This window comes from Cuculus canorus, chromosome 4 (genome assembly GCF_017976375.1).
Source record: "Cuculus canorus isolate bCucCan1 chromosome 4, bCucCan1.pri, whole genome shotgun sequence".
NCBI lineage: Eukaryota > Metazoa > Chordata > Aves > Cuculiformes > Cuculidae > Cuculus > Cuculus canorus.
This window is the reverse complement of record NC_071404.1, coordinates 74,489,416-74,515,851: the sequence shown is the minus strand read 5'-3', so window position 1 is coordinate 74,515,851 and position 26,436 is coordinate 74,489,416. Positions and strand designations below refer to the sequence as shown.

At 39.2% G+C, this 26,436-nt stretch overlaps 1 long non-coding RNA gene across 8 annotated transcripts in view; it reads left to right on the top strand.

The window, feature by feature from the left end:
* Nucleotides 1–25: 25 nt before the first annotated feature.
* Nucleotides 26–26,436, top strand: part of LOC128851973 (uncharacterized) — a 121,654-nt gene continuing 95,243 nt past the window's right edge. For all 8 annotated transcript variants that reach the window (XR_008449542.1, XR_008449544.1, XR_008449543.1 and 5 more), the window contains exons 1-3: nt 26–187; nt 801–867; nt 5,254–5,369. This is a non-coding gene — a long non-coding RNA (uncharacterized LOC128851973). The remainder of the gene's footprint in view (nt 188–800; nt 868–5,253; nt 5,370–26,436) is intronic.

Here is a 26,436-nt window from a genome sequence, read left to right as displayed (position 1 = left end):
GAGGCGGGGGTGAGAAGAAGGACGCCATTCTGAGTCCCGTCAGTCCTGTTGCGTACCTTTGTCAGCCACCTGGATGAGGGGATCGGGCGTTGCCTCGGTCAGTTTGCAGAGGACACGGAGCTGGGCGGATAGGTCGCTCTGCCAGAGGGTAGGGAGGCTCCGCAGAGGGGAGTTTTTCTGTTTACAGGTGGGTTATGCTAGTTTTCAGGATGTAAATCCTGTGGCTGCGATCTAGAGTAAAAATAGTTTATGAAAATATGAAAGAAGAAAATAAAGGCTGTTAGAAAGCAGGCAGCAAAAACCTGGGAAAGCTGAATGAAACAAACGCTTTCCTTAAATCCATAAAAATCACAGAATAGTTTGGGTAGAAGGGGACTTTTGCAGCTCATCCAGTCCAACCCCCCTGCAGGTGAAGGAGCATCTTCAACTGGATCAGGTTGCTCAGAGCCTTGTGCAGCCTGACCTTTGAATGTTTCCAGGGATAAGGGCATCCACCACCTCTCTGGGCAACCTGTGCAAGCGCCTCACCATCTCACAGTAAAAAATTTCTTTCTTATGTCCAGTCTGAGTTTACCCTCCCTTAGTTTAAAACCATTGCTTCTGTCACAACAGGCCTTGCTAAAAAGTCTTTACTGTAGGCACTCTTCAAGTACTGGAACGCTGCTATAATGATAGTGGGTAACAGAATGAAAGGGATTAAGATCGGGAAGCCTCCAGCTATGTCTGGACATCCCCACCCCTGCTGCCACAGCCAGGTGCAACTGCCAGTTGGTAAAAGCTCCTCAATCCTGTTATTACAGGAACACCAAGGATGACACAGCAACTAGCGGTGACTGTGCAACAGAGGAGACTGGCAGAGGTTGACAGGTAAGAGAGATCGAGTTAAACAGCACATAAATGTTAAGTACTGAAATATTTAAATAGTAGAATGAGGAGGGGGAGTTGTAATCTGCTAGGATAGTAACTAGATGGCCAGCTGGTCAGCTGATAAAATCAATCAACAAGGACATAAAGTGAAAGATTAATGGCTTTATTCAGTATAGAAGAGTTGCAAGTTAAATCCTTCCCTGAATATGTTTTTTTCTGATGTGTCTGGAATGAGTAGACGTTACCATCCAAGACATACCTGTGTCAGATGCCCATATTTACCTTCAAAGAAACTGATCAGAACAGCCTTAAAATGAAATGATGTTCAAAACAGAAGTATTTTAAACCCAGGATAAAAGCCATATGGTTGTTAGTGCAGTAGGCCAGCTGCTGAAAGAGTGAATCAGTAGCATAATTGCCTATTTTGTCATAGTGAATTACTTTTTCTTGAAAGCTAAGAATTTCTGTTGTTTCCAGTTTTTGCTCTAAGAGCAAGTACAGTTTGCTTGAGGGTTCACACTGCTGTGGTTAAAACAAATGGTATAGTCCTGAAATCGTGTGCTGAAGTTCTGAAAGAGTCTGAATAACTTAACTATTAACCTAGAGAATTTTATTCTGGGTCTTGATCACCAGTGATTGTGTTTTACATTAGTCTTCTGAATAAAATATTTTCTGAGTAATAGTGGCGTGTTTCACAGCCTGTGGTAATGGAAGCATTTTTCATCCAGCTTTTAGAAACTAGATGGTTGTAAATATCAGCTGGTTTGCTTCAAACCTTATGTACTAGCATGTTCTTATTAATCTGTCCCAAAGCGGTCTCAACTCCCCATTTTCTTCCCCGCCACTTGGCTTTTCATGCATTTTGCTTCCTCTGAGGTTTTTGGAGAGCTGCACATTCTCGTGATAAATGTAAGAGCTTGAAAACCCTGTTGCATGAGGCCAGGCAAGAATAGTAGAGCTTGTGATTAATATTTACACATTTCTCCTCCAGCTGCTTTGCTGTTAAAACCAAATGGAAGAAAAAAATGCAAATGCTTCTTGCTTTACCAAATTCATTTTACTGTGTTTCCGTGTAGATTGCTTGGAAATCTGTTGTTGATATGACCAGGCAGATGTGCTGATCAACAACAGACTTAATTAAATCTTCTTTATTTCTCCTAAGATTGTTCTGGCAGGTGCTGAGAGGTGGTGGTGATCTCCAGCGCCTCTGTTCAAACTCTGTTTCCTTCACTGAGCCTGGCACACGGTGTTTCCCAGAGCTCTGAGTTGCTGCCCTGTCCTCCTTTCTGTATTGCAGTTAGCACTGGCTTCTGCCCTGATGTGTCCCCCCTCCTCAGAATAACCCCTTTGCATTTTGGAATTTTACTTTTTCTCTTTCTTTACAAGAATACATTTCCCTTTTACAATGTACCACTTCTTTTCTTTGTATTTCTTATATATATTGTAATGTAATCTAACGGGAAGACCTGCATATTTTCAATACTTGTCAATTTCTTTTGTGGTGCATAGTTCCTAATATTTCCCTTTGTCTTTTAACACATTATTTTTCCATGACCAAATCATTAATTTTGAAGAGTTTGGTGTTTTAAGCCCATGATATGGTGTCTTTCTTTTCCTTGATCTTTGTATTTCTTTTGTTAAAACGTTCTTTTCGTCTTCACCTCTTTTTTTCTTCTCATGTCATCAAGATGTTAATCTCCTTCCTCCCACCCATAATTCACTCATGTGAAGGTTTAGTTATTTGACAATGTGTGTCTGCCGCTTTTCCCTTCACATTCTCTGATTACCTCATCTTGTTCCTCTGTTACAAGCCCTAAGCTCCACAGTGCTCATCTTCATTTTCTTTACATTGTTTAGGTTGCTGTCACTCAGCTTCGCTGCCAGGTCAATCCAGTATCCCCCAACTGAGGCACTCGGGGAATGTGTGCTTATCCAACACGTCACTAGTATGCAGTCACCGCTTGACCATGTCAAGTGTAATGGGGACAGGAGGCCTTTCGTCGTGTTGCTGAATGGGCATACTCCAAGTCATGATGATGGCCGTTTGTGTTCAGGGCAGGTCCAGCTACATGACAGGAGGAACACTGCGGGGCTCTTGCAAGGGACAAGAGCATGGAGACTGCCGTGGGTTGGGGAATGATTTTGCGGCTGACAGCCCACTTCCTGACGAACTCAGAGGGACTCTCAGGAATGAGGATGACAGGCTGAGTTATGTGTTCTGGCGCACCAGGAGCTGGCTATCCTTACTTTAATTATCTCATGCTAAAACTTTAATTTTCGTAAGAAAAGTGAAATCCCAGTTGTATTTAATTGAGGTCTCTTATGATTCTTTAGCTATTGCCCTGTTTCTCAATTACAGCTCGATGTTATGGCAGTGTTTTTTTAATTCTCTCTCTGTGGAAGGAAATGTACCCTATTTAGCTTGGCTTTTCTGCAGCATTTAATGATTACTTCTCCATGGCAATTGTCAATGAACCTGGGACAATCCAAATCACTGGTATGCCTTCACTTTTCTAAGGCAACCTGGGTCACATTCCCATAGTCGTCCAGCAGAATAGAAGACATCATCCATTGTAGAGTTCACTCCCAATTTTTTTTTAACCTCAGGATGATGTGGACAGCTTTTGCCTTCCAACATAGCAGAATAGTCTATGAAATCCAAGTTCTGTTTGCTACAAAAGTCCTCATGTCACATTAACAAATTGTCATATTAAGCCTTGGTAAAACCAGTTTTTCCTGTGTGTAGAAGGGAATTTTTACTCTGGCCAACAGACCCTTAGTGCTTCACCTTTTCTGGTGGATCTTGTGATTAATTTCTTCCCACACTTTAGAAGGAAATTCTCTGCTTATGAGCCCATAAAAGAGCTGGCCCTTTTGCCTTCTCCCCTCCTATTTTCTGTGCATGGCTTTGGTTGCCAGCACTTGAAATTCGTGGCAAGCGTTGAGCTGATTCTATTTCTGCAGGTCAGACCTGTTGCTCCCTCCATTCCTGAGCCCAGCTTGCAGTATTTGTAGGCAACATTCTGGGTGAGGCAGTTCTCTGTTGGCTGAATTTCCATGATTTTTGGTGAAACTGATACTTTTCTCCATCAGCTGTTTAATTTCTGTGCTGTGGGAGGGTGTGACATGTGGGTGGTTCCCAGGAAAATCTTTTCCTGGACATAAGATAGGCCACGAGCACAGCCAAATACCATCACTATTCCTTTTTGTAAGAATTATTTTTAAATCTTCTAAATCTTTAAATCACTTTCCTGTCTTTAAATCTCTTTGGTGTGGGTGAGCTTTACTGCCTTCCATTGTGTCTTCACAGCTCTCATCCAAGATTCCTTTTCTGATTGGTTGTCTGGAATTAACTCTAGAATTAATATAAAATACTGCACTTTTTGACAGGCGTTTTATTACCAAGCTCATTTTATTTTCTTTTTGTTGTTGGTAAAATTTGTTTTCAGCAGTCTTTGTAGCATTAAAGTTTACAGGATAAGTAGAGGTGCCTTGTGTCAGCTGTCAAAATAATGGTAGCATTTCTTTTCAAGTTGGCTAATGCTGTTTTGAAAAACAAGCATTGTTATTAAAAATAACAGTACTGTATTATTTCACCAACAACAGTGAAAGAGCGGTCGGTGCAATTGGGAAATATTGTCTTGAACTTTAAGTATTTCTTAAAAGAAATCGATTTTAAAATGAGTCAGTAGGGGCTAAAAAGCTGTACTATAACTTAATAATAAGATGAGGAGACTTCCCAAAGGGATTCCTTATTTTGTTTTTGAACACTGTGTAGAAATTTTTAAAATAAATTTTAATTTTAAATGTTATCTGTTACTGAATGTGTTTTGAAGTTAAACTTAGTCACGTGGCAAGTTATTTCTTCTATAAAATGAAAGAGGGTTCATGTTTCCTTATTTAAGCCAGTCTAAGAGCGCTATTTAGCTTGAAAGTAATAATGTCCAGATACAGACTACCTTGTAGAGTAAAATAACTTTCTGTAGGTTTTGAGAATTTTGAAAGCTACTTCTGTAGAACAACATTCAATTTTTCTTTTTCTTTTTTAATTTTTTTAATTTATTTTTCCCTCCCCTGAAGACCTGACTTTTTTTCTAAAGGATACGTAAAAAAAAAATTAGTAAGGTATTTATGATGGTTTTACCTCTAAGCTACCAGGAGATGGCACTAGGCACATACATTATCAGTACCCTTTCAGTTTAGTCTTGAACTACAGTGAGTTCACATACTTTAGTTCAGACAAGCTTTAGATGCTTTTCTTTTGCTGCTCTTTAAAAGGTTGATCCAGAAGGGAGGAAGTACTTAACCTGATGCTCAGCTTCGATGTTTGCCTGTGTTTGCTGTTGCAGTAAAGACAACTTAACTGATGAACAATTATTTTTAAAGGTTTCAAGTGAAGACGGGAATCCTGTTTCACAATCAAAAAGAGCAGAACTTCGATGAACTTTCCGTGCCTTGAAAAATCTATCGGGCTCGATGATGTCATGTTACAGTGCTAACAGGTAGTGTGAAATTCACTGAATCCAGCTCTTTACAGCTTAGTGCCCTTCACTACATAATCCCCAGCCTGAAGGTTGATGAAATGATAGATGGATGTTAATCCACTGCGTGTTTGCTCATACCACATTGGAAGTTTTCCTATTGATGAATTAATAGAAAACTGAGTTGTTCTTGGGTAGTTTAGACTTACTAACCTGGTATTACTGCAGTTTACCTTTAAATTCAGAACAGGTCTTCTGAAGAACACAAGAACAGATTTATACGCGGGGACTTAGACTTGTTAATGGGTCATCAGATAGTGAGGAACAAAGGGTCTTGAAGATCGGTAGCAAAGGCCATAAGGACTTTTGATAGGATCCTGCTGTATGATTACAACATGTTAGATGACAATTGTTATTTTGTGACTGCTTTCTAATCGTGTCACTTCCGATGTATGACCATGATGGACTTGTTCAATTAATTGTGTTGCCAGGAATACAGTACAATTCAGGTAACGTCAAATTATGATTACTGATGAGGTAAATATATTGTGAAAAGTGTATTATTAGCATTAGAAATATTTGAAGCCAAAATATGAATAATTCCTTAATTTCCACTTGAAAATTAGAGTGTCTATATGTTTTTTTTCTACGGTTAAATCTCCAGGGAAGTTAGGTATCCTGTTGTCAAAATGTTAATCATTACTGAAAATAGGCATGCAAAATATTCAAATTCTTTCCCCAAAGTATGGGATAGCTTAAGAAAATGGTAAAGGATGACTTTTTTTAAAATAAGGTGTCTATTCCCATATGGAAGGAGGAATTCTTTAAAGAGTATAATTTATTTCAAGAAAAACATCCCTTTTTCATGTGTTTTTAGAAATGTATGCATATCTTTCTTTGAGAAAATGAAAGAACAAATGACCATCAATGTGTCATGACAGTGAGATGAGCTAAAATGAGGTACCCAGGCCACATTTGCTGGGTCTGTACTCTGAGCCATTCCTCTACACCTCACTACCTACACCTCACTTTGCACATTGCTGCCATGGGAAGTCTGATTCTAATGCATGGAGACAAATTCCTCACTTCTGAACTTTTTGTGATGTCTTCATCAGAACTCATCTGCTCTGCTAGTTAAGAGCAGAAGAAACACGAGCAGTCTAGGAGTGATGTGGATTGTTAAAAATACCTCTATCTGAAAATCAGGGCAATATTTGTTCACTACCATTTCTTTAATTGCTTTTAAGTTGTCAGATGTCTTTGCACAAGAACAGCATTGAGCTAAGTATGGGATGTGTCAGGTTGAAAACAGCTTGTACAATTCTGCTTTAAGTAGCAGGAAGCTCCTCTCTCAATTTATCACATAGGTCACATGGGAGGTTAACTGCCTTACTTCTTAATTATTTTTAATGATACTCATTAAGTAATAAATAAGTGTTAAATAAATAAATAAATGTTAAAGAAACTTAAGAGTTTCTTACAGTTTAGTCATTGATTAATTTTCAGTCTGGCAGCCCCTTAAGAAACCAGGAAATACTATTTTGGATTCTCTTTGCCCTTAAGAAATCACTAGAGGGTGGGCAGTGGGACCGCTTGCAAAGTAGCTAGGAAAGCAAAGGAAGAAAGGATTTGCTAGTACAATTTGAATAAAATCCTTCATTTTCTAAGTCATTAATGAGCTCAGAAGGACATGCTATTCACTGCTTGTTGTGTTAGTCAGCTTTAGCAAAATTTTTTGGAGAAAAACTAGAGAAGAGTAGAACAATTGTTAAGTTCACTCTAGTTATCTTGTCTCCTGCACAATGGATGGCCTCATCCAAACCTCATGATCTGGCGTTGCTAGGAGCGTAAAAATGGAAACCAGATGGCGTAGTAATATGACTAGCAGCTTGATGCTAATTGGCCCTTATAGTCTCCCTTGAAATCTGATTTGAGTGGAAAACCTGGCATTGTGGCTCAAGGTACGCTGTTCTGTGGTTGTAACCTGACAGTCAGTGGACCAGTAGACCAAGAGTAAATACTTGACTCTAAGGTTCAGGTCACTCTTGTTACTGAGGAAAATTCATTGAGCTACAGCAAAGGGTGTTAGCTGAATTGTTTGCCACATTTGATCTGATAAGTGTCTTTAAGCTTTTAAAGATGTTAATGAAGGAGTCTAGGAACATGAACTTGCGTGTAATGAAGCAGCAACCTAAGCAATGATCTAACATTTGTCAGACGACAATACAAATAAAGATTTTTATTAAATGCAGAGTTACTGCAGCTTTTGCAGAAATGCAATATAATCTGTTAAAATAGAGAGGTTGTGCAGACCGTCTGCTTGACGAGATGAAATCACTGGATATGAACCGATTACCCTGTTAGATCGAGGGGTGGCATCATTGCTTTGCTGTACTCTTTGCTGAAGCTGTGCATTGGCCCAGGTTTTCTGGTTTTGTTACTAGTTCTCTGCGGGGACTGTTCAGTGTGACTACGATGTTTTTGCAAGGTGACACCGCCCCTTGTGGCTGCTGCAGTTGGGAGTCAGCACTCTGTTTTTATTTCCATCCTTGCTTGCCAGGGACTTAGTAGAAAGTTGGGCTAATCAGTTTAGATCTAAGTTTCCAACAAAAGCTTTACAAGTCCTGCAGGCTTAGGTACATTGCATTTCTGCAGTTTCTACTTTGGAGATACATTGCTCACTGCCATCCTTTTATTTTAAAGAACTAAGAGGCTCTACATTTTTTCTTTTGCAGAGATGTGACAGTGATGATGCCCACACTCACTTATATATAATAGTATGATATGAGAACAGTCACTTAGCATTGAGAAGATTAAGTTCAATAACTTTTGTATCCAGAACATATCCAAACCTTCCTCTCCCATGCCCAGAGAAGTGTTCTTGTCATCAAGCTTTAGGCTAGTTTGGCTGGGCAACATTCTTTATCTCATCTGTTGAAACTGTGCCACAGAACAAAAGGGAATTGAAAATCCGTTTGAAAACAGAAGGGAAAATGAAGAGATTGAGTTTTAATGGTCAAACCTGGCAAAGAGAGTCCAGAACTACAATTCAGTTGCCAAGTTATTTTGTGTTTCTCATACTTTATTTTCCATATGATTTTACTTTGCATAAGCTTTTCAGTACTGGTAAAATCTAAACTTACTGAGATCCCCTACTATGAATTAAACTCATAACAGAAAGTATCTTTTAATATATGTTTTTAATGACAGATGCATTTGTTTATAGGACATTTTAATTTTAAACAATGTTAAAAAAAAACCCACAAAACAATCTAAGTGGGAAACAATAATGAAGACATGCTGCCCTAGTGATAGTAAACTTCAGGGGTATGTCTCCTGTTATTATCACCTAAATAATCTTCCAAAGTGCTGCAGGATGATTCACAATATCTGCTTGCTGCCTGTGCTTGGTAGGTAAAATGCCCTGCATCTTTTTGTGTTCTCTTGAACGTGCCCAAAGTTGCCTGTAGCTCTTTCCACTCAACAGCATGACCAGATTGCTGAACTCTCTCTGCCAAAAGCTTTATCTCACTGTGTATGGCTGTCTCCAGTTACTGCCACACACGCGTTTTGCATTACACTGATGATGTTTAGATTTCATCTCTGTAGCGGTCTTAACCTTGCTCTGTCCTTGGGCATATTTTGGCCAACCAGGTTGCACATGAATTTAGAAGTTGTAATAATCTGTGCTGACCTGCGGGTTTTTACACATTAGCCTTGCTGATTTTGCATTATATTTAACAAGCAAATGGCACTGTTATTTATAAAGAGGGGAAAAGGACCTACCAGAGTTCTCTGCAGGCAGTAGAGGACATGCACGTGATTACCCCATCTCTAGTAACAGCTGCACTGGTATTTCATGAAAATAATGAAACAACTCTGATAGTAACAGAACTGGGCTTAGACTTAAAATGCAGAGGAAAGAATGAGTAGCAGAGACATTGCATAGATATTTTCCAACATTAAACAGGATGCTGTAGAGCCAAAGGACATGATCTAGTGGTGGGTAAGTGTTGTAAACAAAAGCTTTGTGTAACACTCTAAAACATGTAGTAACAAAAGTAGTTTGATGGAGGTGATGACCGTATGGGTGCGTTCTTAGAAATGAGCAAGAAACTAGAGCTCAGGATGCAGAGCATTTTCTCTCATATTCTCGTTTACACATGACTTTGTGTCATTTTACCTCTTTTTTACCCCTGACCCCATTCTTCAATTTCACCTACTTCAAGATGGGGTTGCAGTAGTCATGGTACCATAAATAACACAGGTTTGTAAAAGATTCTGTGATGTTTGTCTGGTCACTGCTCATCAGCCACCTCTGCTTGAGACAAATGTTCTGATATATGTAGTTAGTATAAATGGGATTTTACAGCTGCTGAACACATCCGGAGCTGGAAAATGATTGGCTTTGAATTTGCATGGAAAAATGAGGAACTATCAGCTACATAGTATTCTGAGAATTCCTGAAGATTTAGGCAAATGTTTTAGATACCACGAAGAGAAGGCTCAATTTCTTGAGATAATGAATTGTGATTAAGCATGATTTAGCCAATTTCCAGTATGTTAAAAGCTCATAAAAATCAACTTTACCTACTTTGCTAGATATAGAGCTTTGAGGTGTTGTGACAAGGGAATAACTTGTCTTTGTGTGCCAATGACAATGCTTGCCTTTGCAGACCTTCTGAGAAGGCAGTGACACACTTTTCACCTTCACAATTCAATTCTTGGTGTGATTTTAAAAGCATTTTGAAAACTTAATCAAGTTCCAATTCACAAACAGCTCCTAACCCATGTATAAATGAACAATGACCACAAGTTGCTATGGCCATATTTGGATAAAAGCGTGTGTTTTGGTCTGCCACAAAATACTGGCCTACCTCAGCTTTCCTTTATACAGAATATTTCTGTTGTGTTAAATAACTCTTAGTGTTCCTTAAACCAGGCAGTATCAGTCCCTACTCAACCCTGTCATGACCCTTTTCCCCCTCTTTTTTTTTTCTGGTTGCAGCCCTATTCTCATTTTCTCTGAGTAAAGGAGATGGACATGGTCTGGGAGCATATCTCTTATCTCCTGTTGAGATTTCTAGTGTGAAATTATCAGTATCTTTAGCAGCATTAAGGCGAGATTATATGAAACCAGTCTCTTATTGTATTTGGTAAAGCTGCTGTTACTTGTTGATATGCTTGAGAATTAATTTTCTTATATTTGCTTTCCTGTATTATTAAGCGGAACACTAGAAACCATACTTATGTTAGAATAGGACTGCCCTTTATAACTGGACTTGGTTTTGTGAAGCAAAATAGTTGTTGCCAGCAAAACATATTCCTTCCCCATCAAACCTCCATTCTGTTTGACACACTGACTGTTAATTCTCTGGGAGTCTAAGTTTTTAGTGATTTATAGACTGCCGTTGCTAATATTTCCATGATCTTGTTAAAAGCAAGGGATTTTTTTCCCCCTTAGTGGCCAATTTTTGTGTTTTAAATAAGCAAAATGTCAATCAAACTAAAACCAGGTTTAAATCATGTATATACTAAAATTGGCAACAGCTTGCTGGCAGATTTTATAAATCATCTAAATCTGTCTGTGTCTGAGGAACATAGAAAAAAAAAAAAGCTCTAACTAATGTAAGGAACCAGGAAAGGCATGAGTTTACACGGTACATGGCAGTGAAATAGTCACACATAAGTCAAGTTTCAGATACTCCTCATTTGTATTTACTGTGTTACATGGTTTTGTATTATTCTCTCTCAGACATGGTTTTATATACTTCAGAATACCTAGATATATACTTGCTTTGGTGGATTTAGTTTCCTTTTTCTGTTATGTTCTTTTGAGGTAGTGGAAGTGAAAAGGTTACATATGTAATTCAACATATACTTATTCATAACAGTGTTATTTCTAACACTTTGAAGGTGATACAGAACCACTGAACTCTTGAGGTTTGAACGCGCCTCTGGAGGTCATCATGTCCAACCCTCCGGCTCTAGCAGGATCACCTGGGGCAGACATCCCAGGACCATGTCCAGATGGCTTTTGAATATCTCCAAGGATGGAGATATTCTTTAGGCTGAACAGTCCCAGTTCTGTCAACCTTTCTTCATAGGAGAGATACTCTGGTCCATTAATCATCTTGGTGGCCTTTCACCGGACTCTTTCAGTAGCTCCACATCTATCTTATATTGGGGAGCTCAGAACTGGGCACAATACTCCAGGTGTGGCCTTACCAGTGCCGAGCAGAGGGGAAAGTTCATCTCTTTCAACTTGCTGCAATGCTCCTCCTAGCGCAGCCCAGGATGCCGTTAGCCTTCTTTGTGGCAAGGGTACATTGCTGCCTCATATTCAACATGGTGTCCAGATCCTTTTCTACAAAGCTGCTTTCTAAGTGGTTGGCCCCCAGCATGTCCTTTTGCGTGGGGGTATCGAGGGGGTTAATTTATTCTTCCACAAGGGCAGGACTTTGCATATCCCTTTGCTGAACTTCATGAGGCTCCCATCAGCCCATTTCTCCAGCCTGTTTAGGTCCTTCTGGTGCATCAGCCATTCCTTCCAGTTTTGTGTCAGCAGCAAACTCGTTGGATTTTCATATCGTTTAGTTTTAAGTTGCTGTGTTGCTATACCTTGTGATAATTAAAGTCACTGGGAAAGAAAGGGTACTGAAGTACTAAGAACCATATTGCCAGATAATCTGAACTGAGAAAAGGAAAGAGAAGGGAGGCATGGAATTAAAGAGGATTGTAGAAATTCCACAGGACGAAGAAAAATAGATCCACTGACGTCTGTTGGGGCTGCACTCTGTCCCATCATCCAGACTGTTAGTGAAAACATCAAAGTTCTGGATAAATGGCTTAACCTAACAGTATTTTTTTCTCGAAGGAGAAAGACTCAAAATCCTAGTAACTCAATTGTGTCTTTTTAATTTTGTCTCTCCTCTTCTCCGTAAGCATTACAGTTTCTTTCTTTAGGCATTGTGCATCATAGGCATCTTACGGGCTTTGGGCAGAAAGGCTCTGGGACTAAGGAATCTCCTTTGTCTCATGGCGGTATTAGAGAATTCACAGCTCCAGCCATCTGCTACCCAGCACAGCACAGCAAGACTTGGGGTCTCTTAATTTTCTCTTGAAATTCGGCAAGACGGAAAATCTCAGGGGTCCACAGAAGAGTTAAGCCTGCCAGATGCATCTGGTTTACTTTTTCCTTCAGAGATTGCCTCAGTGACCTCTTCTCTGTCAGTGGCAGCACAGTGGTTCTGCTGCTTTCAGCACCTGGTGATGGGAAGGTCAGCAGCAAAGTCTAGCATCTTTCTAATGTGAAAGTGAAGACATCTTTGCTTGCTTCTGACCAAGAAAACAAACCACTAGATAGAATTCCTGACCTTTCCAGTGTCTCAGTAGTGGCAAGAATCCTAACTAGTTGTATAATGGAATATGTGACTGGGTGTCTGATAGTGGGGTGTTGGGCTTGACCATGTTCTGTCTCCGGAACTCTGCCTTCCTTCTGAACGCTTGGGTAAGATAACACAGCCAATATAATATCACTTGTGATTATTAAGGAGTGAAAGCTTTCAACCCTAATCATGCCATGACAAAACCCACCTTGAATACCTTCAGGAATGATGCTTAATATCTCATTTCTCCCTGTGGAAATGTTCAGCAAGGCAAGATCCGTTAAACAATAAAACTGGTATAGTTACACCATGTTTATGTTCATGTTCATTGGCTTTGGCACAATACCTATGAAGCCAGATGTCTCTCAGTAACTCACAAGAAGCAGCAAGAATGAGGATATTTGTAACACAAGACTTTTAATAAGTTATCCAAACTGGATGCTTTACTAAATTTATTTATTTCTCAAAAATTATTCTGGTACTCATATAGTTTCTGTTTACAGATGATTGAAACAGCAGCTTTTTCTCAGTAAACAAACTTAGCACATTGGCCTGCTTGTTTGCAGTGAATGCTATAAAAGCTGCATTATGTATTTCCTGCAGAGAAGAGTTTTTTCTTCCCTCTTTAGGTGCAGCTTGTCTCAGTGTATTTTATCCTAGAGGAGATCAGTTCATTGGTAAATCTGTTTGGCTATTAACGCTGAAGGGGAAACAGGGATAGGAAGAGCCTCAAGCTTAGTTTTTATTAATGCAGGGAAGAGTCTTATGGAGACTGAAATATCCCTTGCCACAGTGAATTTTAATGAAATTACCTACATCCACAAGGGTAAGAGTCTAATTGTTTAATTTTTCAGTACTCTGAGTTTGTTCTTATGTGTCCTGTGAGAAAAGTTGCAGGAAATTTGTCTATCAAGGTGGTACCTCATTGAAGAAGGAGTAGGGAGAATCAGAAGTTTATGAACTTCTAATACAAAAATCTGTACAAATGTCTGGATTCTGATATTTTTGTTCTGTAGGAAGTTCTGCTTAAGTTATTCTTCTGATCTGCATGAATTTAAAGTAAAGCACACTTGGTGAAATATATTTCATTTATAAAGGTTTTACTGGGCAGATTGCAAGACAGATAATTTTTGTGCTCATTGTTAAAATTTACTGTGATCATATAAACCTGTGTGGATTAGGAAGTGTAGCGTAAACATATATGAAATTCATGGACAGTGTAGGAGAGCTTTGGAGTAAGAAGTCAGTGCTTCTGAGACAGATTAAGACCTAGGTTTAGCTGAAAATATAGTGGCTAAATATGATCTTGGCAGAAAATATCATTATGTGAAAATGTCAGTGTTAAAAAAAGAGAGATTTTACATTAATGACATTGGAACTTCATGGGATTTAATTTTTCTTGAAATTCTTTTTTTTATTCAGCAAGCATTTTGGCAAAACCTTTTTCTTATATAAAACTTAAACATTTGCCATCCTGCTCTGTGAGTAGGAGCCAAAAGTAGGTAGGCAGGGACTGAACTGAAAGAAATTATTCAGCTTATTGTGCAGTGTCAAAATTAATGTGTGATCGGTGCTGCCCTTGCAGAGCCTGCTACTATAATAGAATAGTGCTAAGCCTCTGCCAAAGCTGGGTAAGAAAAGTGATCCATTTAGTACAAGGTATCTGTAGTCCCGGGTGGTCCCAGCTCAGTACTAACCTCATTCTGCACTGTCCCACTTCCTGCCAGTGTTTCTGCAGACTTATTCCTTGCCCCATCCTAGCTACCCACAGCACTCATGGCCTCTTTTCCTTTCCTAAGATAGACTGGGGGATCTATTCTGGATCCAGTTGTAGCTGGGATTCAGCTGTAATGGTACTGTGTGACCCTTTGTTGAAGCATGGAGTGTGCTGGACTTGGTTCAAGGAGTTCTTTGCTATTCTCTGTTGTGCAAGGTAGCCCTTCTCTTGTGATCAAAGTGCTGCTCTGTTTAGAAACCTGGTTATATTGCTTGATTGGTGGCCACTGCATAATTTCTGCCCCTTCTAGTTGAGCTGTTCAGTTAATCTCCTGAATGTGTCTATTTGTGTTCAAAGGGAGACTGTGGCTGTTCCTTCGCTGTTGGGTGTGCTTGAGGAGGGCACTGTAACAAGGATCTTTTTCACACGTGCTATGAGGCAGTGTGCTCCACAAGGAGGTCTCCTTTCCTTGTGTGAATGACTGGTTTGGTAAATGTTAGCAAGTTCTGTAGTTCTCTTGTATCCATATGTTCAGCATATCTTTCTTACGCTGTTTAATTAATCCCCAGTGCCTTCACAACTCTTACACAACGGGTAGGTTTGCTGTAAGAAAATTGGATTCCAGCAAGTGGGATTCTTTCACTGTTCAGTCACTTTTAATGTCCATTTTTTGCTATGAAAAGCTGAATTATAATAGTAGCCATATCAAACAAATCTGAATGAGAATCATTTGAATTCCTATTAACTCTAATTAGCTTTTTAAAACACAATATAAAAAACAGATTGTCTCTAATTAACTTCCAAATTCCCCTTCTTACACAAAGGCTATCCCAGGGGACGCTTGGCAGACCTCCCTGTTGAGCTTTTTCACAGATTGCTGTATGCAGAAATGTAGTAGATGATTAGTGCAAAGCCGCACCACTTGGAACTTCCCTTAAATGCAGGCGTTTTCCTAACAAAGACACCAAAGCTTCCTGGTCGTGCACTGAAGTCCAGAGTACAGTTCAGAGCACAACAGGAAGATAGTTGTGAATATTTATTGAGACAAGCACTGACAGGGATGCAGAATATGTAAAGAGATACCGATACCTCAATTTTTGAAGTAACTGCAAGTGAAAAATAGATTGCTACAAGGTATTGATTGCCTGAATATGTTTGTTGACTTTGGAAGCTGATTGAAGGGTTACAAAAACATGACTTTAGAGCAATAGATAGGTGAACTACAGGAACGAAAGCTGCTGTTGAATTTGCATAGCGGTTAGTTTTAAGTTGCTATATGTTGCTGTACCTTATGATAATTAAAATTAAAGTCGCTGGGAAAGAGATGATACTGAAGTACTAAGGACTGCATCTTTGGAAACATTGCCAGATAGTCTGAACTGAGAAAAGGAAGGAGAAATGAGATGTGGAATTGAAAAGGATTGTAGAAAATCCACAAGCCAAAGAGAATGGCTTTGGAAATAGATTCACTGAGGTCTGCTAAGCAGCAAAACCTCCTTCAAACTTTTTCTGCATTTAGGATGTTCATAATACCCTCCTGTGTGAATTATTTGATGTCTACTAAGGACTGAGAGACATCATTGTTTTCCCACGTGGGCATTAGTAAGTTTTCTCCCTTTTCCTGAAAACTGTAGAAATGTAACATCTATTTGGCCGGCAGAGATTTAAAGTTGTTGTGGGGGGATGGCTCAGACAGGTGAATACACACAGGATTCATGAATGTGTAAATATTGCATCCTAAGAAAGCAGCTCTCCTGAATTATGTTTTAGGTCCCCAAAATATTTATTTCACGATCACTGCCCTAAACTCTGTTAAGAACTGTTTCTGCTTTTGGTTGATAGAATTGAGGAGGAAGATAAATAAAAGGATAAAAAAGTGCCACTGTTTGCATAAGGAATGTTGATGATTCCTAAGGCTTGCTGTCTGTAGGTGGAATATACTAGCTAAGAAAAGTAGAATTGTTTGAACCAGGTATCCCCTATTTATATCTTTTTGCCACTTCCTTGCAGTGGTTTCTTTCTTTTAAGAAATAATGAAAAAAGCTAGTCTGTCTTCAAAGTACAGGAAACAGAAATGCCTTTTTTTACCTCCAGGACCCCCAGAGGAGGAGAGTAAGTAGAAATATGCGTTGGAATTGCAAGATTTTTTTTCAACACAATTCTCAGTCATATGCTTTTAATTGTGTACCTATGCATTCTTCACCTGTGGTTGCATTTCACCGTTGCTTTGGTGTAGCGTTGACTCGTGATGTTTACAGAGGTTCCCCTACACATGTGAGAAGCAGTGAGCTTACCAATCCTTTAGTTTTACTTTTTCTGATTTATTCAGTGATGCCGAACCATTTGACTCGGGAAGAGCTGTGTTTTCCATCAGTCTGTGAAGCGCTGATTGGTTATATGAATTGGATCTGAGTCTTGAGATCCGACCAGCCCGTTCATCTTAGCCAGGTCACCCAGGGAGGGGCTATAAACTTACTGGTGAACAGGACTGAAGCTGAAAAAGGGCAACTCTAGTCACATCGGTGTTTCTGGTGCAGTGCACAAGACATAGCAAATAGTTAAGAATGCCTTCCCTTTCCAGCCAAAAGTATCCAGGCTATTGTTTTTCCATTTCTTCCATATGCCTGGCATGCAGCTGGCACAAATGAAATATTACGCATGTCATTTGTGTTCTCCTATTTAGCATGCCTGACAAAGCAGAAATGTGCAGATACTCTCAGTTCTTTACAGATTGTTTGCATCATTTTTTTCTGTTCAAGTAAGATATGCCATTTTTACTTTGATGCATCCTAATACTTCTCTTGAATATGCATATGTTCACTTTTGTAGAGTTGAACATTTTGTTTCCCACGGAGAACGTTGTTTTATAAATAAACACAATGTATTTTACATGGGGGATAGACTATATGATTCTTTGCTTCTTGTTTCTTTCCTAAGGGGACAAAAATGTCAGATTTTGTGTATTTTTTTATGCATATTTTTCTTCTGATGTCTTCTTTTTGTCTTGTGGGAAGCCATGCTTCAGTAGAAAGCTATGTAAAAAATATATTTAAAAGAAAATTGATCTTAAACTAATCCTTTGAGTTGATTAAATAATACTGATCTCAGTAGAACATCTATTAGCGTACATGTGATATTACTACTAATACAGCACGAATTCATTACAGCCAGGGGTAGCTCAATGAATTCCAGATGAATTCACAATAGCTGGATTCTTAAAATGCTACCAGGTTTACTTCAGGTTTTCTGTTTCCATGTGTAATTAATACCAGAACCCGGCACTGCTACCTGCTCCCGTTTAAAATATAAAAACAAAATAATCATATATATGAAATCAAACTGAAAATTTGAAAAGGTGTGCCTGAGAGTTGGCACTGGTAATCTAAAATAACAATTTTGAAGCCACTTGAAGCCACTGATTTTACATAATCGAAAGTTGTTATTGTCTTATATCCTCCCACACAAATCCAAACAGCCGAAATACTCCTATTTTGATATAATTAACTATATTATCATATCTTGAGATACCTGAGTGCAAAATTCGCTACAAAGCTGTACTTCCAAGATACCTATGAAAATAAAATATATTTTCAAAGATCTGTTAGTCAGACTTCCTAATCTCAGGTAGAAAACTAGCAGCATCTTTTAATAAGAGAGGCACATATATTTAGTTTGGTACTTTTTGTAAAAAGAGACATGATAAAGTTTCACACTGTTGTGGATTGTATTGATAAGTTATTTTTTCAGTAACGTCTTACGATTGTGTAAAGCTTCACCTAATGAAGTTGGACATTTCACGTGGAATGTTTCAGACTGGAATCTTGCTTGAACCCATGTAACATCACACATTTTTAATTATGTTATCGCAGCTTGGCACTGGCTGATGTCAGGTTCAGACCCCAACTCTGGCAAATGTATTTAGGTTTGAAGATTTCACTGGTCTCTTTTTTTCATCAACCCTTACCATATGGTTCGCACAATGTTTCCATAGCTTAATAGACCAGATGTGTGTTTGTGCACACTTCATCAGAAAGCACTGCACCAAGGACATGGCAAAATTAATCTCCAATAACTATTTAATGTATTGGTTATGTGATGATGTAAATAAGATCACGGTTCCATAAGGGCTGTTCCTTTTTTCTGTAATGTAGAGGACTTGCAGTGATGACGGAGAGCAAGGGAGCAAGTTGGCACAGGGTTTTTGTTACTTGCTGTGTGTGGTAGAAGTATACTTGTATCATATTTGTCAAACTAACCAAGTTTTTGCTTCCAGCTCTGGTCCCAGCTGAGCTTTGTAGCACTGAATTCATATCTGTACTTACACAGCTGTTTTCCCCAGTTTTGCTTAACCCAGACAGTGAGGAAAATTTACCAAGGTCCTCTCAGCTTTGAGATTCACAGTCTGATGGCAGCTTCGGGGAGAGAATGAGGTGAGGGTGAATATAAGGTGTATTTAAGGTATCAACAGGCTGAAGACAGTCCATGAAGAAGAACACATTTGCCAAAATGATTTAATGATTAACTTACAACTTGCAAACAGATAAAGTACAGGACACACTTTATCCTTAAGCAAGTGTAGTTTGAGAAGAAAGGCCACCTCAAGATCTGTATAAGGGTGGGATGTTAAAGAGTTTGTAATAATATTCTTATCCCTGGGACTCCTAAATATGCATGAAAAGAGAGTTCTCAGCTTTTCTCCAGTTGTGGCTGGATCCAGCCACCGGTTGTGAAAGCTCAAGACAGAGCTTGGTGATGGGCTGATGCAGGATGTCAAACATCAAGAAAATTGCACTGAGATGTGGTGCTTACAGATCCCTATCAGTAACTGTGTTCTGTAAATATCTGTTTAAACCTCTGCTGCATGCAAGTGTTTCTTTGATTCCCTTGAGAAAAAGGCAGTGCATTGACTGGTTTAGAAGAAATTTTTGTGGCTACTGTGTTTTGATGTCAACAGAACAAATATTCCGTCATCTTGTCCTTCACTAAGGCTATGCACTTTATACCTTCTCCATCAAAGCACCCTCAGACCTAGAGGATGTTTTGAGACTTGTAAAGGAGCAAATGCTTTTTTTTTTAAAAAAGGAAAAAAAAAAATCTTCTGCAAACTTTTCTAGATACAGTCTTGTTTCTTTCAAAATGCTGTGTTCATCCTAGTTTTAACATTTTTAAATAATATTTTTGAATTCTTGTGGAAAGAGGGCAATGGAGAAGCACTGAATGAAGACAGAAACACTGACAGAAGAGAAGAATGTAAGAGGAGGGTGTAAAGGAAGCAAAGAAGTAAGGAAAAAAGATGGAAAATTAAATAAAATTTAAAAAGCAAACTCCACACAACTACACAAAAGAAAAAGAGAGGATTGAGTATAAGTTTTATACATTCAAGGTTTTACATAAGGTTCATGAAACTTAGACTGATATTGCTGGGAATAAATCCAATTGGAGTAGTGGATTTATACCTGATTAAAACAGGGCAAAAATACAGCTTTTTTGGACAAAATGTTCAGTGATTTATGAGCCAGTCTGTTTTCAGGAAGGAGTTGCGAGTATCAGGGGTTCATGGAGGCTTTGGCTCCTAAGTGCCTATAGCATTTCAAGGCTTAAGCTTAGGCTAAATTTTAGAGGTTTTTGTCAATGAGGAGCTTAAGTTCCATGAAACATTTGAACATGAATGCTTTTGAAAACTGCATCCATTAAATTTTCTAGGGACAGTGAAATAATCAGGAAATGATAATAACTGTTGGCTTGAACAAGAGGAACTTTCTGTTACCACGCCTGACTGGGATGCTAAAGAGAGAATACGTATTCACATTTTTGTTTAATGCAGCTGTTTTTTAAGGTCATTCGTATTCTGTGGATTTTTAAGGATGGTCTTTGCTGTGTTCTGCAAAGAATAATTTAATCACATTCACAATAATAATACAGTCTGTCTGATGCAGCAGGACTCTCTTAGTGAGCGGTCTCCTCCTTCAGGACAGTGCGGAGATTAAAACCCCGTAAAAGACTACAGAATATCTTTTCCTTGAGATGCAGCAGCCTGACAGTCCTCCTCCTGCTAAAGGAACTTGTGGCTGTCTCTGCAAAGGTGTTCCAGAGTGTCTTGCAAGAAAAGAGAAATACTCGTAGTTACAGGATGCCCAACACAGTGTTCCACAATGCTGCTGAAACTGTTTCTCATTTTAATGCAGAAAACCCTCAGAATTAACTACTGAATCATATATCACTTGAAGAGACTGTCAGCTAATGATATTCTGGCTTAGGACTTTTTCAGTCAAAACCACGTGCACATTGAATTTCTGTGTGAATGTTGGGCTGCAAAGAGGATTATGCACTCACAAAAATTGCTTCAGCAAACATAAAGATAGAAGAAAGCGAAGGCATCTGGGTTTTGTGCCTTTTTCCTGTCACACTGGAGGAATGAGCTACAGCCTGTTGCAGTAATTGTGCGGAGCGCTGTGGGCCCTCAGCTCTGTTCCTGTGCTCCGTGGGGCACAGCTGTGCGGTGCTGGGCACACAGGCTGGGAGGTGAGCGCTGCTGCAGCCTCTCCAGGCTGCCTGCGCCTGGGGCGGCAGGGGCCAGCCTGCAGGGCATTTCAAAGCACAGACCTTTGCTGCCTAAAGGAACGGCCTCATTTTCTTTAATTTTATACCCGCTGTAAAATCAATTCCAAATAATGGTATCTAACCTATTATTGACACATTATCCTGTGGGGAATAGCTGGGTTTGACTGTTATAAGCAACCACTGATTTTCCCCAGACCCTCGGGGCCTCCTGGTGTGACTGAGGCAAATGTTGCTAATAAACGCCTCCTTCAAAGTGACTTTTCCAGCTGAATCGGAGGGATTCCAGTCACCCATTTGATGGAACTTTAACCAGAAACGTGTTGGACAAATTAAATATGGGTTAGCCTCTTGCTCTGGACTGTATCAAGAGCCTATAAATGCAAAATGTTTGAGTCACAGAAGACCATGCTCTGTAATTAACTATTGTGACTCTCCTCGCAAATCAAAAGCAGCCTAACTTGTGGAGTTCAATATGTCAAGACATGGGCATTGAAATGGTTTAGAGAAGGAAAAAGAGGAAAGAAGAGTAGGAGGGGAAGGTGAATAAGATTATACATACATGTATATTACTATTAGCTAATACCAGGAGCCTTGAACTTCTCACCTTGTGGACAAGTAAAGAGCTGAAGTGCTTTAATGTATGGACTCATATTTGAGCCCATATGTCATTTATCGTAACGGGAAAAACAATGAAGATCTTCAGACTTATCCACTTGGAAAATAATGGTGAACTGGAATGTTTTTGCAAACTAGATGTATTGGTTCTTCATTCCTTTGGATTCCAGGCTGCTCCTGGAATATTTACCATTTGGTTTAAAATAGCTGGTCAGTGGGCTGGTTGGCAAGCTGAAGATGGCAAGGCTGATGCCAGTAAGTATGGCAGAGTAAAATAGGTAGAAATTGTCTCTGTTTTCAGCTTTCAGCACGGAAGCGAGGACTTTTTTTTTGAAATGGAAATCAGATAGCTTTCTTTCTAGTCAAGAGTTTAGTGTGTCGAAACATGTCAGCAAACATGGACACTTAAGAAACTTAAAGAGAGAAAAAGGATTTGATAAACAAATACTGAGCCTTATATTTTAATCTGGGCCAAAAAAGTGATTTTAATCCAAGTATAATGAAATATGCGTAAACATGTTTATTGAAGAACTTCAGTCTTAAATTCAGTCTCAACATTAATTGCAAATGTGCATAACTCTGCATCTTAAGTAATTAGTTACAACCAAGTTCGTTTGTGCAGAAAAAGCTGTTTATCAAAGAAGATGCCCCTTTGCTTGTCTGTCCTAATTTACAAGTAAAAGTAGCTGACAAAATAGTAAGGAGCGAATGACAGAATAATTTGCTTTTTGTGTAAATATGCTTTGTAAGCTAACTTGAACTTCCTTCGTTAGGATAGCAATGAGAGTGTTATATTGCATCAGCTAAGAAATGAAGAGCTACTTGGTTACTTCTTGTTCATACATAGCTATAACTTGGAATGAATAATGTCTGCCTCTCTCACTTTGCTGTAGTACTCATATCAGGTATTCCTCTGATGCATAAGACCTTGCAGAATGTGGTGCTGGCATGTGATTGGAGCTCCAAAGTGTAATTACCTTGTCAAGAGCAATAATATCTTTACTATTTCTATCATGTGCTGTATTAGTCTTCAGACCTTCTCACTTTCTACCAGAGAATGAAAAATAGAGCGATTTTTTTTTTAATCTCCAATCTTTCTGATATTATTTTTATTAACATTATTCACACAGCTTTTAGGCCAAAAGGATCAGCTAACTCTCTTGACTTTTTAAACTCAAGCTGACCACTATGATAACAATCCAAAGCATTAGAGAGGAAGCCTTTGTTCTCAGAAATATGAAGAATAACTTGGTATTCATTTCATCTTGTCCTTCCCACTTTGAATGTGTAGAGAGAAGGCGCATGGGAGGCTCAGTGGGGAGATAAAACTTTCTCCTCCTTCTCAGTCCAAAACAGCTTCTTTCTACTTATGTTATGATGCTTACAAAGCCAGGGTGTTGGTGAAGGGCTTGCATATCTCTGGCCAGAATATCATGGGCAGTAAATAGGAATGTACGTGTGACGTGTGCAAGTGAGTCCGGTATGTACATACAGAGTCCAAGATGATTCTCCAATGCCTTTTTTTCTATTAGACAAAATTTAGGTTTGTAATATCACAACTTTTCCATTTGGGAATACGTCTAGGAGGGATAAATGTAAAACCAAGCTGGTTTTGCCTAAGTTCTGTGGACTGCAAGGTAGAACTTCTGCTGAAAATGCTCTGTAGTTAGCTCTCTCTTGTCACGTCTCTAGACATACCTTTGTCAGCACTGGTATCTCCAGTGACCAGAGCTGGGAGAAAAAGCAGCTGAGGAAAGACAGTGTGGCAGACTTATCTGAATCTTTCTAAATGCACCTGGACAGACTGGGACCTTCATGTGGATTGGATATTGGACTATTAGCTCTTGCAGGGCAGAGAGCAAGGAAATGCTGTGCTCTTCCATCTGCCCTCTTCACATCATAGGCTCACAGCTAATTAATCAGTTGTAATTTCCAGATGGCCTTCCAAATTAGCCTAAGGCAGTGCAGACTTCAGCAAGGAAGCATGACAGAGCTCCATTAGCAGGCTCTGGTGAGAGAAACACAATACAGTGTTTCCTACTGTACTTAGAAAGCTGAAAAGCTGGGAGCTATAGCTTTAGAGAAAACACATTGTTCAAACGTGAGGAAACCAAGTCTTTCAACAGTGATACTTGTCATGAAACAGCTTCCTGTGATGTGCATGCTTTCGTAAATAAGCCATAAGCCCTTCTATAGCACTTGTAACACAGGAAAAGGACCTTTCAGTTTCATAATAATGGTAGAAAACTTTTTTTTTCCTGCACTGCATGATAGTAAGGATAATTCTGAGTGAGCAAGCTACTGATAGTTCTCGGATTTCTTTGGTAATTGATTACTTTGGTCGGATCACAAGTGTGATAGCATGTTGATAACAAGTTAAAATGCTAAGCCCTCAGCTTCAATAATGGTATAATTATTAGAAATCTGAACGTTAGCACCTATAAACTCTGCCTTAATTCAAGTATTTGAAGAATATCTACTGCTGTAAGAAAAAAACATCATATGTGGCACAGTAGTAATGGGTTGACATTGCAGATAAATTTGTTTTGATATATATTGGCCAGAACCTAGAATTTTTTCATGAAAACAAAATCTTTTTGAACATTGTGTTGTATTTTACGAGAATTATTTCATTTGCTACAACACATTTAAGGCATTAAGTATCAACAGTGGTTTTTTCTCCCTTGCAAAAGGATGGGTACATATGCTGGAGTTGCTGAGCTAGTCTTCAAGTTATCTTTTTTAGAACTATTGTAATGTGTAGTGTAATAAGGCACCAAACTCCGTGCCTCTCAGTGCAAATGAAAAAGAGGATTTTTTTTTAAATCAGAAACCTTTTAGTAAGTCTTATCCAAATAATGGTGCTAAATCCAGCTTTTATTAAACTCAGCACCATGGAAAATTTAGGTGAGATGTAACTGGGGATGTTTATTGTACGAATAAGGGTTCTTGTGAGTTTTTATCTGAAAATTAGATGTGGGGGTTGCAAACTCCCACAGATACGAAACTGAACAGAATGTTTGCACAAGCTCTTGCAAAGGAAGAACACCAACTCTGAACAGCTCTGTTGCATAGTCTGAATATTTCTATGATCTTCCTGTGTTTGCTATTTTTTTTCATGCCATGACTGTTAGGGGCCTTCATTTGGTGCTTAGTATAGTTATGAGAAGGCAGGAAGCTGGAACGACTCTGGAAAGTAGCTTTTTCTTCAGCCATGACCTTGTGAGTGATAATAAGTACTTTAAGTTAAGTTTGATCTCGTTAGAAACCAAAAAGTCTTGGTTTTCAGCACTTCTGAAAATTATTTTCTTAAGGAATTTAAAGTAAGACACGGATGAACTGATTTTTGTCTCTGGAATTTAACATTAGAAAATCTGTTCATATATAATGTGAAATTACAGAGTTGGTGATGAAGTTTTCTGACCTGTCACTGCTTAGTAAAGAATGACTGCCAGGGGTCTGTGGATTGTCACTGTAAACCCCACCTAGGAAAGTGCACTATGTGAGATCCTGGGAATTACAGACCACTGAGTCTGACTTTCTTCCCTGCAAGATGGGAGACTGTAATAAAAAAAGATTTCTGAATGGATGGAAAGCAGTCCGTTTGGCTAAGGTTAGCATGGCATCTTTAAAGGGAAAGCCTGACTTTTAGTTTGTTGGAGTTCTTCAAGGATGTAAAAACACGTGGTTGAAAGTGAATCTAGTGGGCCTACTGGATTTTAAAGAAGCTTTTGGCTGCCTCTCATACCAAAGTTTATTAAAAACATGTAAGTCTCCGTGTGACTGCTTAAAGAGTCCTCTTGTGCACTGAAAGGTGGCAAAGGGTAGTAAGCATAGAATAAGATTCAGTGATTACTTTGACGATTAGAAGTGCTAACAAAACATTTATTCCATGTCTTCACGGACACTGTGCAGAAGCAGCTGTAACAGTGTGATTTTCAAGTCTGCAGCTGCTACCAGGCTGCTTAGGTTGAAAAATGCCATGCTGGCATAGCAGAAATATGTAGGGACCTCACAAAAGTGAAGTGCTGGGTCCCGGTCTGGGTTTCCCAATCCATTTCTGACATGGGCTCATTGCAGCAAGTCCAGTGAAGGGCTACAAAGATAGGTGAGGGACTGGAGCATTTCTTACGTGTAGAGAGGATGAGAGAGATGCAACTGTTCGGCATGGGTGAGAAGGATCAGGGGGTTTCACACACATGTATCAATATGTGATGAGAGGAAGTGAGGAAGATAGAGCCAGACAATTCTCACTAGTGTCTCCTGACAGGACAAGAGGCAATAGGCTTGAATTAAAACGCATGAGTTTCCATTTAAATATACGAAAAAACTTTTTAATGTGAGTGTGGTCGAACTCTGGAATAAATTGCTTGGAGTGTTGTAGAGTCTCTGTCCTTGGAGATATTCAGAAGCTGTCTGGACCTAGTCCTGGGCAGCCTGCTTGAGGTCAGCAGTGCAGGTGCTTGAGGAGGAGGGTTGGGCAAGGATCGTCTCAAGAGGTTCCTTCCAATCTCAGCCATTCTGTATGATACTATGTGGGCCATAAAAACTGGCTAGGTTTACCTGCTGTCTTTCAGTGGCTGCCCAGGTTAGCATACTGGATGGTATGGACCCCTTTTTCTGAGTCAGTAGGGCAGTCTTTATGTAGATTCCATAGGTTGAAACTTGCCTTGTTTCTGCACTTTGTGATGAATGTAAATTCTGATCCTTTTCTGTTGTAGAGTATGCGTGTGCCACACAGAGCCTTGCTTCCTTTTGTCTTCCTCTGGACTTTGCTTATCCGTGAGCCTTTTTCCCCATCTGGCAT